Genomic DNA, 12,146 nt, shown 5'->3' on the forward strand with positions numbered 1-12,146 from the left:
TCTGCTGTTATACGATTCATGATGACTTGCCAAACCTTACTGAACAAAATGCAGCTAAAAAACACTCTGTACAATGAGCTAAATTTTTATGAAAAATTAAGGAATATTTACGAAAATTAAGAAACCAAAAGAAAAATAGTTAAAACTCTTCCAAATAGCGCAGTTCTATTATTTTGTCCATAAATGTATGTGGACTTACGTTATTATAGTTATCGAAGTACATATTTACATTTGTATGTACGTGCACATTGAATAGCTCCTGGAACATTTTTTTAATTTCGAACTCAATAAAGGCAGATCGAGGTAGAATCGCGTGAGACACATTCGTCGGTATAAAACATGAGCGAGGCATGAAGTCCTAAGTTGACATGTCACGAAAAACTAACAAACTAATTTATTTACATGCATACCTCAAAAAATACTACTTTCATTTGAAAAACTGTTTAAAAGCGGCCATCAAATGTCACTGCAAAAGTTTGACACATATTAGATAGCTGCGGTTACTAATACGAGTTTTACTCACTCACACATGGCAGCTTTGTGCATATGTGGTGGTTATTAGTTTTCATTATTTTTATTACAGAGCTAATAAAGCGTGAAATTGACTGCTATTTATTGGTATAAAAGCGCAGAAAAATGGGCAATACGCAAACACAAATCCTTCACTCTGAAAACAATATATGTGAACTTTTGAAAAAAACATTTAAGGTGACTCAGCACTTTCTTCCCGTGAAGCAGTAAATTGCATTTGACGCCCTATGCTCTACAACATTTAGACTGTAATCAGTCATAGTCTACAAATTCATTTTACCATTAAATAATAAACAAATATTAAATTATTTTATAAAAGATCAGGTATTATTTATGATAAGCAAATCCTATTTTGACCAGTTTTGATTATTTTTCTTTTGCTTTGTTTTTTTTAATTGTCATTAATATTATTTTTGAAGTGAAACTTCTTAGGCGTCGATGGACGAGCGGGAATGGAGAGTAAAATTTCAAGGTCATGCAACGTTTTGGGCATTTTCGTTCCGCGAGAGAGAAAAAAGATATAACGTAGCTGATTAGGAGAGAGAGAGAGAGAGCTATACCTTATATATATCTTAGATACACTTTAGGCTATTTTTCCTGAGTTTTTCATTGTGGTTGCTAATTTCTAGTGAGAAATAACACTGCCTACTTTTTTGTGCTTGCTTTTTGGTGCAAACTTTTAGGAAATATATTTTTGGTGCCTACTTTTTGGCGTTATATTTCCTCGTTGCCTACTGTTTGGGGCGTGTTTTGGTCCCAATTTTTTGACGCTTTTTTGGTGCCTACTTTTTGGCCTTTTTCCCGTTTCCTGGCTAGTGCTTGTGTGTACTATAAAGTGCCATCCATTCCGGCGTCGGATTTATTGGTATTGCCTTGCGGTCATTTGTGCCGTTGCTGCGGTCCTAGAATCACTGCGTTTGTGCGGATGATAAATGCTCGGAGTAGTGCGCGTTGTTGCTGCGGTTTGTGTCCGGCATTTACCTACACCGGTCGACCCTTCTTCGTTTTTTGTAAATTTTGTCTATTTGTATTCTCTGCAAATGTTGTGAATTTATTTAGATATATATTCTTTCTCTCTCTCTCTCATTCTCTTTAAGGTCTCCCCCTATTTCTTTGTCTGCCTTGAAAGTTTCACTTCTGTTATGTGTACTACGCTACACTTTTTTAACATAGTTAATACTACCACAAATACCATATGAAACAAAATTTAAAATCTTGTATACGATTTTTAGAAATTCGAAATTTTTTCTTCAAAATAACAAAAAACAAATACTTGGGCACGTAGTTTTAGAGCCCATAAATTTTAGTATAAACAAGTGCAATTTTGAAGTAACTCAGAATTCTCTTTAATTTTCTATAAATTTTCCCCTTATCGGATCGCGCATTTTCTCCATATAAAACGATCGCTCCTGCATTATATACAAACATACGAGTATATGCAAAAGCTTGAATGTGCGTGTGTGTTTGAATACTCCACCACGTTGCTGAGTACTCTAGCACGTTACATTGCATATGTTCGCTCTATGCGTTGAACGATTAAATTTCGTGTATGTATGAGTGCAAATGCGTTGACTGTGTATTGATTGAAATTAATTGCCTGACACGTTTGCCCTATCTCATTTGTGGAGGCACGCACTATCACAGAGTTGTATGTAAATGTATATTTTCACACATATGCTTCCGCATGTACATATATGTATGTAGTGTGGATAAGTGCCAGTTTTGCCAACACATTCGTACTTATGCTCACGCCCGCGCTTACTTCGTATTATACTGTTAGTCGTACGAGTGTTTGCCTATTACTTGCCACCATTGATGGCTATTGAAATTGATCAGCGCAATTACAGCGCCTTGTTTCTATGTACGTTTACCATATGTGCGCGTGCATACATACATATGTATGTAGATGGAAAACATATGCGCACTTTTGAGTTGTACGTGCTATGTTTGCGTCGCGTTATTTTGTCTTCTTGTAATATTTTGGCTTACCTACATTTCTGCGATAAGCAAATAATGACTATGAAATTATAGAAGTCTGCTTTTAGGCACGCCTGAATGAACAACTTTTTTTTGGTCTATAATTGTCAGTTATAAGTGAATAAAATTTGGACGTTATACTTTTTTTCCCCGTTTTTAAATTTTTTTTAAGTTTTGGAGAATCGGGCATAGCTTAACGAAATGTCATTTGTTTGGTTGAACTAAAAAATAAAATAACTCCATAATGGAAATTTTATTAACAGTCAATATTAGCCAATAAACCGTTTGAGCAAGTCGGGAATTGCAGATGAGTTTCATTTACCTAGCAAACTAGTCTACATTACCGCCTTCCGACAATTTACTTAACGATGGTACCAGGCTAGTATAGGCTTTCGATTCTCCCTCCTCCTGAAAAAAAAGGATTTCGAGTGAATTCTGCTATATATCAAGATTCTAGAGTCAATAGTGAAACCTTGGATTGATAGTGTACGCGGGGACGGCCCATACATCTTTCAGCAAGGCTCTGCTGCTTCACACAAAACGATGACGACTCAAGATTGGATGGCAGACAATTTCCATAACCACCTAACAGCGAACTTATGGCCGCCTAACTTCCCAGAGCTTAACCCCCAGATTACTGTCTTTGGGGCGTAGTTGAGCGTGAATCCAACAAGCATTCTCAGGTTTAAAAAAAAGTCCAAGTTGACATTGTGTACACAGACTTTTCAAAAGCATTTGTTAAAGTTAATCACACTGTTATAATTTCAAAATTAAGGGATTTAGAGGGCTATGAGAACTACCCCAACTGCTGGCATGGAAGGGTTTTTAAATTTACCACCGCTACATTTAGCAATACAAAAGGAAGCTACTATGCAAGCACTCTCTTTCCATATGAAAGAAAAACTTAAGCCAGGAGATCTTACAGGACACCTCAATAACTTGAACAGGGTTCAACATGCAGTCTGCATAACCCAGGCGAATGACCACACGGAACACGTACTCATCTTTATAAAGAGATACAAGGTTATCTCCCCGTCTAGGGAAGAGTGAAACACTTACCCAAAATGACTAAATGTTGACTCAAAACAATGGTACACAGATGGTTCCAAAACCCTCCAAGGAGTAGGAGCAGGAAAAGTGGGGCCTACAGCACACAAATCCTTAACACTAATACAGATACCACGATTTTCCATGCGGAACTCTTCGCCATAATAGAAACAATGGGCATCATATCCAAAAGAAGGTTCGAGAAAGTAAAAATTAAAATACTTTCGGACAGCCAATCGGTTTTCAAAGCCTTGAATAGCTTCACATTCAAGTCAAAAGTCCTAATAGAGTGTAACAATGCACTCATAATCAGGTCTCACTGATTTGGGTACCAGGACATGAGGGACACGAAGGAAACGAGAAGGCAGACTTTTATGCCAAAAAAGGGGCAGAAGGGCTTTTTATTGATCCAACCCCATTTTTTGGCTTTAACAAAAATAATATAAAACAGGAAACAAAAAAATGGATCCAAACTAAAATCAAGGAACACTGGAACGGCACAAGTGGTCTTAATCACTCCAAAAAGTTGTTGAACTTCAACAGAGCACAATCTGCTCTAACCCAAGATAAAAAGGGCCTCAGATTACTCTCTAATAAGTCTGTAGTAAATGTAGATTCTGCTGTGATCAAGAAAAGTCCTTGGAACATTTAATCACTAACTGTGAGGCATTAGGCCACAGGGGACACAGAATCCTGGGCTCGAACCTACTAGCGGAGGAAGACCTACAATTGCTCCCTCCTAAAGAGCTGGTTCAATTCCTTGGTATACTAAATAATTATAATTAAGTAAATCTAATCTTCTTCTGTAAATTATAAAAAATGTATTCTTTTTCTTTCACTCATTACAATTGAAACTAGTTAATTATAAGTTTAATTTTACTTTGATTAATTTATTCAGCATTAATCTGTTTTCATAGTCTGTAAGAAATATTGTATTTTTAGACCATTAATTAATTAAATAAATAAATAAATAAATAAATAGGGGCGTAGAATGGATCAATCTGGCCGCAGTGCATAAAGGCTTTAGCCTAACCTGTACAACCATTACCAATACCGTTCCCAAGGGATTTAGGGGCTTAGAATTTCACTCCACTCTTTTAAATGGATTAAATCATCGTCAACTATTTCTTTAATTGCGTCCGCTGGTGTGCCCTGGGAAGTGTGCTGTGTCCCCTACTTTTTATAATTTTTCCTAATGGCATTTCTAGTCGTTTTAATAACGCAAATTTTCTTTTATATGCTGATGATTTAAGGATATGCTCGGTGATTGCAAGTACAGCGGACTCTATAAATCTTCATTCCGGTCTAGATAGCGTCGTTACTTGGTGTAAAAGAAATAAGTTCAGTTTAAATATAAGCTCTCTTATACGCACTTCCTACCACCTTGGTGATTCTAGTTAATCCAATTGAAGTGAAATTATTGATCTTGGTATGGTCTCTTTTTAATGAGTTAGTGCGTTGGAAGTTACATCCCTAGCTGACTTCCAGTGAAAGCTTGGTGGCATTCGATGCAGTGGAAGCAAAGTTATTGCGTCTAAAGTGTCAGTATGCTTGTGTCATCGGTACAAAAATGAGTTTCGAACAAAGAGTTAATATCATTTTTTTTTAATTCCGTAAAACGTTTACCGAAACATTTGAATTGATGAAAAAAGTTTATGGCGATGATTTCCTATCTCGTGCCAGAGCTCATCAGTGGTTTACTCGTTTCATCATTTGGGCTTACGAAAGGGATGTGCACGTTTCAATCTGCACAAGATAACTGAGGACTAAAAATTGCTCAGAGTTCAACATTTGAAAGACCTCATTAAAGAAACGAGAAAAGATGACAACTTCATTTAAAACATTGTAACTAGTGATGAAACGTGGTGTTTCCAACTTGAACCTGAAACTAAACGTGAAAGGGCCGAATGGAGGCTCCCAGGCGAGCCTCCGTTTGGAGAAGTCAAAAATTAAGTCGTTGCTCATTTGTTTTTACGATTCCAAGGGAATTGTCCACAAGGAGTTCGTGCCAACGAGCCAAACCGTCAATGCGATTTTCTATCTTGGTATTTTGAAGCGTTTGTTGCATCGCATTCGACGAATTCGCCCTGAATACTGCGAAGAAGGAAACTGGTGCTTGTTGCATCATAATGCACCACCTCATCGATCAACTCTTGTGACTGATTTTTTGACGAGAAATAGCATTTTAACCATCAATCACTACCGTATTCGCCTGATATGGCTGCCTGTGACTTCTACCTATTCGGAAAATTGCATTTGGCCATGAAAGGAAAACGTTTTGCGTCCGTAGAGGCTTGTACCGACATCCTGAAGGACATTTCGGTCAATGACCTGCAACACTCTTTCAAAAAGCTTTTAGAGCCTTTGTACATTTCTGGTGCGTTCGTAGCTGGAATAAGCTGTCTTTATCCAGACATCTGTACTCCAAAGTCGAAGTCTCCAAAGATCGCGTCATGCATGCCATATTAGCAGGCTTGAATGTGTCCAGAAAGTCTTTGTGCGTTACGCTTTGCGTTCTTCGGATTTGACTGATCCAATTCCATCCTACAAAAGTTGCTACATAGTAGATGGACTATTATCTTCCGCATATTCGTATTCGGTTTGATAAATGGAGCGTTTGAAGCGATGGAGAATCGCTACTCGAGGAAATTTATTTCAATACAGGGTGCGCCATCTTTTATGTCGCTATGAAACATTGAATAACTTTGAAAAAAAACCTAATTTGTATAAATAAGGTATTTTTATTTGGTTTGGTTATTTACAATTTGGTTGGTTTAAGTCAGGTGATCTGGGAGCGACTGACCCCCAGTCTGGATTCTCAGTTCCCCAAATGCGGCAGTTTCGTTTATTCACGCTGCCAGAGAGGTTAAAATGTGCCTAGTCAGTCATTAAAATTTGCTTCCACAAATTTGGTTCAGTGTCAACCATTCGAGCGACTGTTTGGCCGTATTCCAAGTGACATGAATTGTCTGTCGGTAATATTCTTTGTGTCAATTGCACTATATACGGAAACAAATCTAAAACATCCTTAAAAATGCGACGCATTGTGGTTTCACTGACGCCAAAATGCTGAGCACGACGACGATACGACACTATTGGCTCCTGGGCAACGCTCTCTCTGCCTCAACAAGTTCGTTGGAACGTCTTGGTCGTTGATGAACGGCATGTTGACGATCTCCTACTGTCCCGTGCTCACAAAAATTCGACACCAAACGAGGAATAGTATGGTGATGCCTGTTTGCCGCTATACTTTTTGCGATATGCGCGTTGAGTTAGAACAATAGAACGACTATATTCGATGTATAGCGTCATATTTTAGCGCGTTTTTTTGGTGTAAAGCGATCCATGGTTGAAATTGTACTGAATTAACGTATCGAAAACATGTATATATTCCTCAGCAAAACTTACGAAAGCATGGTAGTTTCTGGTTAGGGATGGTTAGAATTATTTATGCTTTCAATGCTCCGATTTCAAGAACTGTGGAAGAATTTAATTCGCTTTCAAATCATTTGCCCAAGATTTTTGCGCCATAAATTACCACTTCAAACTGTTACTAAACGAATTGTTTAACTAAATTCTGTTCTCTAATATTCTTTCTCTCTCATTACAAGGAAACAAATAAATGGCAAGTAAATTTTTTTTTATTAAATTATCTAGCATTAATCTGTTTTTCCTAGTATGTAAGAAATACTGTGTTTTTTTGATTATTAAATGAATAAATAAATAAACAATATTTCTTCTCTGAAGGCTGCAATTAATGCCGTTATGTTGAGTATGAATAAGGATAATTTTAATAGGGCATGCAAACGTTTCCGGACCCGGATCGAGCAGCTAATGGAAATTTTATTAAATGATTTTTTATTTTTATTTATTTTTTGATTGATAGTGAATAATGAATAAGTTAAAGTTGAAAATTTAAATTTGAAAAGGTCGAGCCAAGGAGCACCAGCAGATTTGGTAGCTCCTAAAACACTCAGGCAAAAAAGCTCATAGTAGTTAAAGCTCTGGAAAGAGGGTAGATAGTGAAGGGGGGAAGGAGAAAAGTATCAGAGAGAGAGATGGGAAAGAATAGAGACAGAGATAGAGATAGTTAGTCCTGTGAGAATTTTCCAGATTCTTTGGCAAAGCTGTAAATATCGTCCAGTTTTAGAGAACGCATATTACTCATTCTCAAGACTTGGGAACCCAAAACACGTACCCGTGCTCTAGCAAAGGCAGGACACTCATGGAGAAGTTGCTCAGTGCTATCCGCCTGCTCCAAGTACGACAGGCACATTGGGCCCTCAATGATTCCAATGATGGTCATATGCTGACCCCATGGGTTGTGCCCTCTAATAATACCGACCATCAACCGAATGTCTTTTCTTCCAAGTTTTAGTAGAAAGTTTGACAGTTTTCTCTTCGGACTTGTCACAAAACACTTTGCAGTTCTGCTGCGTTCTAGACCGGACCATCGCTCTTTATATATATTGAATAAGTTAATGTTGGGTAAAAAATTAGTGAAATATCATTGAATCTTATTCGAAATAAAAGATAATTAGTATTACTGTCAAGTTGTCCTCAAATACCGTACGCAGCCTGTACATACTCTTAATGAGAATAGTTGAGCATTGTAAAGAGAATAACTCAGGGTCGGGAATACGAAATGTTCTTAGTAAATACAAAGGAGTACGAAGGCTTTTTTAAAACCAACTTTTTTCTGCTAAATTAGAAGGCTTTCAAATGGCTGTGTGTGTTAAACCAGATATTTATTTCAGACTGCCTTTTCTACTTCATCTTTCATCATCCAATTTTCACGTTTTAAATATTTGCCTGAAGTCCGCTTTGCTTGCACTTTAATACCAAAAATTGGTACAGAAAAAATCGATACTCTGCTTCACTAACCGCTTCATCGTCTTTTTTATGTTTCCAGCAGAATTCTTTAAATTTCCTGCTATCTGCTGCGTGAACGCCAGGACCTCACACCCAGTCATGCTACCACTTTACGATCATTTTTTCATTTTATGTACCTTTGTATGTATGTATGTAAGCATGTACGCGTAGTCTAAGAGGGTGTCGGCAAACTTACGCTGGCGCTGCGCAGCCATTAGATACTTCGTAGTGATGCACATTTGATATTCCTAGCGCGTCAGCAAACGTTTATATCCTTTTTCACAATTTTCATATCATACTCGAGCGCCAAAGCATACTGTCCCACAGCAACGCCACTGCACGCACACATGCATATATATGTGTGAGTATACATAGAAGCAGTATATTTGCACATCTCTTACATGCCGCATTGACATGGCCGACCGCCCCACCGCAACCACCACCAACTCATCGCAACCTCCAAAACATCACCGCCACCGCCAGCGCCGTCATTGCCATTTGCCATTCAGCAGTGCCGCCAACACATTAACGCAAATTGTACGTGCCTACGATGTTGAATGCTCGATGCTGCAGCAGGTTGCTGGCAATGCTTGATGTTGGTGCGCGGCGCTGATGTGGCCGTTGTAAGTGTGCGCCACAAAGGAGCTGTTGAAGTGGCAAATTTTCACAAGCACACCGCAGCGACGACGACAACAGCAAAAATAATGGAAAAGAAAGCCGGGAAGGAAGCAGAATTGGCAAAAGCAATGGCAGGTGCAGCAGGAAGAGTGGAAAAAGATTGGCTCTGTCGCTGAAAATTGCTAATGGTAGTGAGAGCGCTTAGTCGTTGCAGAAAGCCAGTCACACACACACACACATACAAATATGCTCTAGCATTCGAAGTTTATTGTAAGTGTATGTGTGTGTGTGTGTGTGTATTAGTTACTGGCAGAATGACCGACTTGGGATGTGCTACGGTGTCAATCGCGTAAAGATCCACATAAATTTAGATAGAACGTGAACGGTGTAGAGGGACCGCGGAAATGCTTGAAGGAATACGATTGGTGTCAACACCAGGTTCACTGAAATTGCGGATGTTGGGCAGTGCATTGAGCGGTGAGTATACATAAGTACCTATACATACATACATACATACATAGATATACGCATACATACACAGATGCTTTATTAGTATAGCAATAAAATAGAGCGAAGGCAATAAAAACTTTGCACAGTGTGCCAGTTCGGAGAAGAAACATTCATTTACTCCTTTTTATTTGATCCCAAAGTAGGGGAAATTCTCAATCGATAGCCTCGTACTGCCCGCCTTAGCAGTTTAATCCAACATTTAGGTCTTTTAGGTGCAGAAAGCCACTAAAGGATATATTGGAAAACTTTGATTTACTATACATTTTTCGGCATCTTAGAGAAAATAGAAGCTAAGTGCATTCCTAGTTTTTAATTATAGCTAAAACAAAGATGGACGAGCTACTATTCACATGAGGATCGTTTGAAAAGTCCGTCACAGTCAGAGAGATGTCACCACTGACGGCACACACACAAAGTTTCAGCTATTTATGTGAGTTTGGTATTCATTTGAATCGAGGAAGTCGAGTGGTTTTCCCTTTCCATCACAACAACGCACCAGCTCACGCCTCAACAGTTGTGGCCGCAAAATTCATAGAAACAGAGCTGCAATGCGATTCACATTCCGACTATTCTCTAAACTTGGGTCAAGCGGATCCCTCTGACTACTAATTGTTCCCCAATTTGAGGAAATGAGTGGTGTGAAAAAGATTTTATTCAAACGAAGAGTTGCTTGTAGAAGCGAATGGCTATTTTCAGACTTCGAAAAATCCTATTATTCGGTGAGGATCAACAAACTACAACAGCGTTGGACGAAGTGTATAAACCTAAGTGGAGACTATGTCGAAAAATTACTACAAAAACTAAAGCTACTAATAGAAAACATATAGTGCGTTGTATGGCTAGAATACGCAACAGTGTCAGGAAAAAAATTTCAAAAATCCACTACTATTTTAAGCCCCTTAAGCTGACACTTTATTATACAAAATTTACGCGGCTTAAAACTGCTTGCACTATTTTGAAATTTAAATAATTTAAAAAAATATAAAGTTCATACCACAACAAAAACCATAGAAAGCGAAATTTCGGCAAATTTTCATCAAAATTTCAAATTTCTTAGTCAGAATTTGTAGAAAAATTTCGGGTATGCAGTTTTATAGATAATTGAATTTTGTTGTAATAAAGTGCAAGTTTCAAGTACTTCAAAAACCGCACTTGTGGGTTTTCTCTTTCATATAAACAAAATGTGGAGTAGGCGTTAAATGGAGATAATGCACAAGAGCGTGATCGAAAAAAATCTCTAAAATCAATGTAATATTTTACAAAATTTAATGAGCTACAAAATTGCATACTTGAAATTTTTTCAGAAATTCTAAGTAAAAAGTTTCAAATTTTGATTAAAATTTACCGAATTTTTACAAATTTTATACAAAGTTTGAAACCTTGCTTTATTTGATTTTTTTGTAGTATAAACTCCGTTTTCCTAAAAATACTTGAAATTAAAAAGTAATGAAATAAATAATCAAAACTTGTCAATATATATGACGTTGACAGTATACATACTTTATAGCTTGAATATTAGAATATTTATTTAAATGATAAATAATAAAATAATAAATATTGATAATTAATAAAATAAACGACCATAGAATTTTGATCCAATGAAATGTACACCCAACCACTGCTGTAAAAGCAAATATGCTCTCCATTCGCCTCTTTAATCTGCTGTGCACGACAGCAAGAAATTTGAGCCGTTGAAAATGCGCAAACTCCATTTTTCCCCTGAGAATAGTGAAAAAATTCACAAAAAATACAACGGATAAATATACTCTGCACATACAATGGCAAATACTGCTGCAATATTTCATTGAGTCGCAGCGCTACCTCTTTGCGCTAAACTCTCAATTCTTCGATTTACACGCCTTTCTTGTACCACCCACCACCCACCACCCAACGCTCAGCATCTAACATTCCAAAAAAGGGGAGATTTTTCATTTCCGCTCCCGTAGGAAATCACACAATTAAGGTAAGCGTTCACTCACACACATACAGAGAGACATACGCACAATATGGAGTAGAGAGAAAATGCCTTATGTACTCCTTGAACTCCTGCTACAACAATGCTGGCTGGCCATGCAATCTCACTGCGGCAACATACTTGCCAGCCACCACCTAAATAGCGCGACAACATTTTCATCTTCATTTTGAAACCCACACGCTGCCGCACTCCCCGCTTTTCGACACAATGTCTCACTGTTCATTTATATAGTAGACTGACAAGCATAGACGATGATGAAGTGAACGACAATGTCGTCGTTAGACAGCTCCTCTGTCGGTCTATTCACTTTACTCATCCCCCTCCCCACTTCCTCAACACCCCCACTTGCTGCTTTCTAAGCCGCAAAAGGTTGTTGGTTCTATTTTTTGTTTTTATTTCTTTGGTTGAGGGTGTGACAGCATCCATATGTTACCCGATAATTTGGCGAAAGTTTTAATGAAAGACATGGGAGCCATTTTTGCCGCCATTTTTATGCTCGTGCACACATGCAAACATACCATTATAACGACACATAACCACATACATGCATACATACATACATACTTATGTATAGTACAGTTTGTTGCGATTGCTTAGCTAAGTAAGCGAAAGAGAA

The sequence above is a fragment of the Anastrepha ludens genome, chromosome 5 (assembly GCF_028408465.1).
Source record: "Anastrepha ludens isolate Willacy chromosome 5, idAnaLude1.1, whole genome shotgun sequence".
NCBI classification, from domain to species: Eukaryota; Metazoa; Arthropoda; class Insecta; order Diptera; family Tephritidae; genus Anastrepha; species Anastrepha ludens.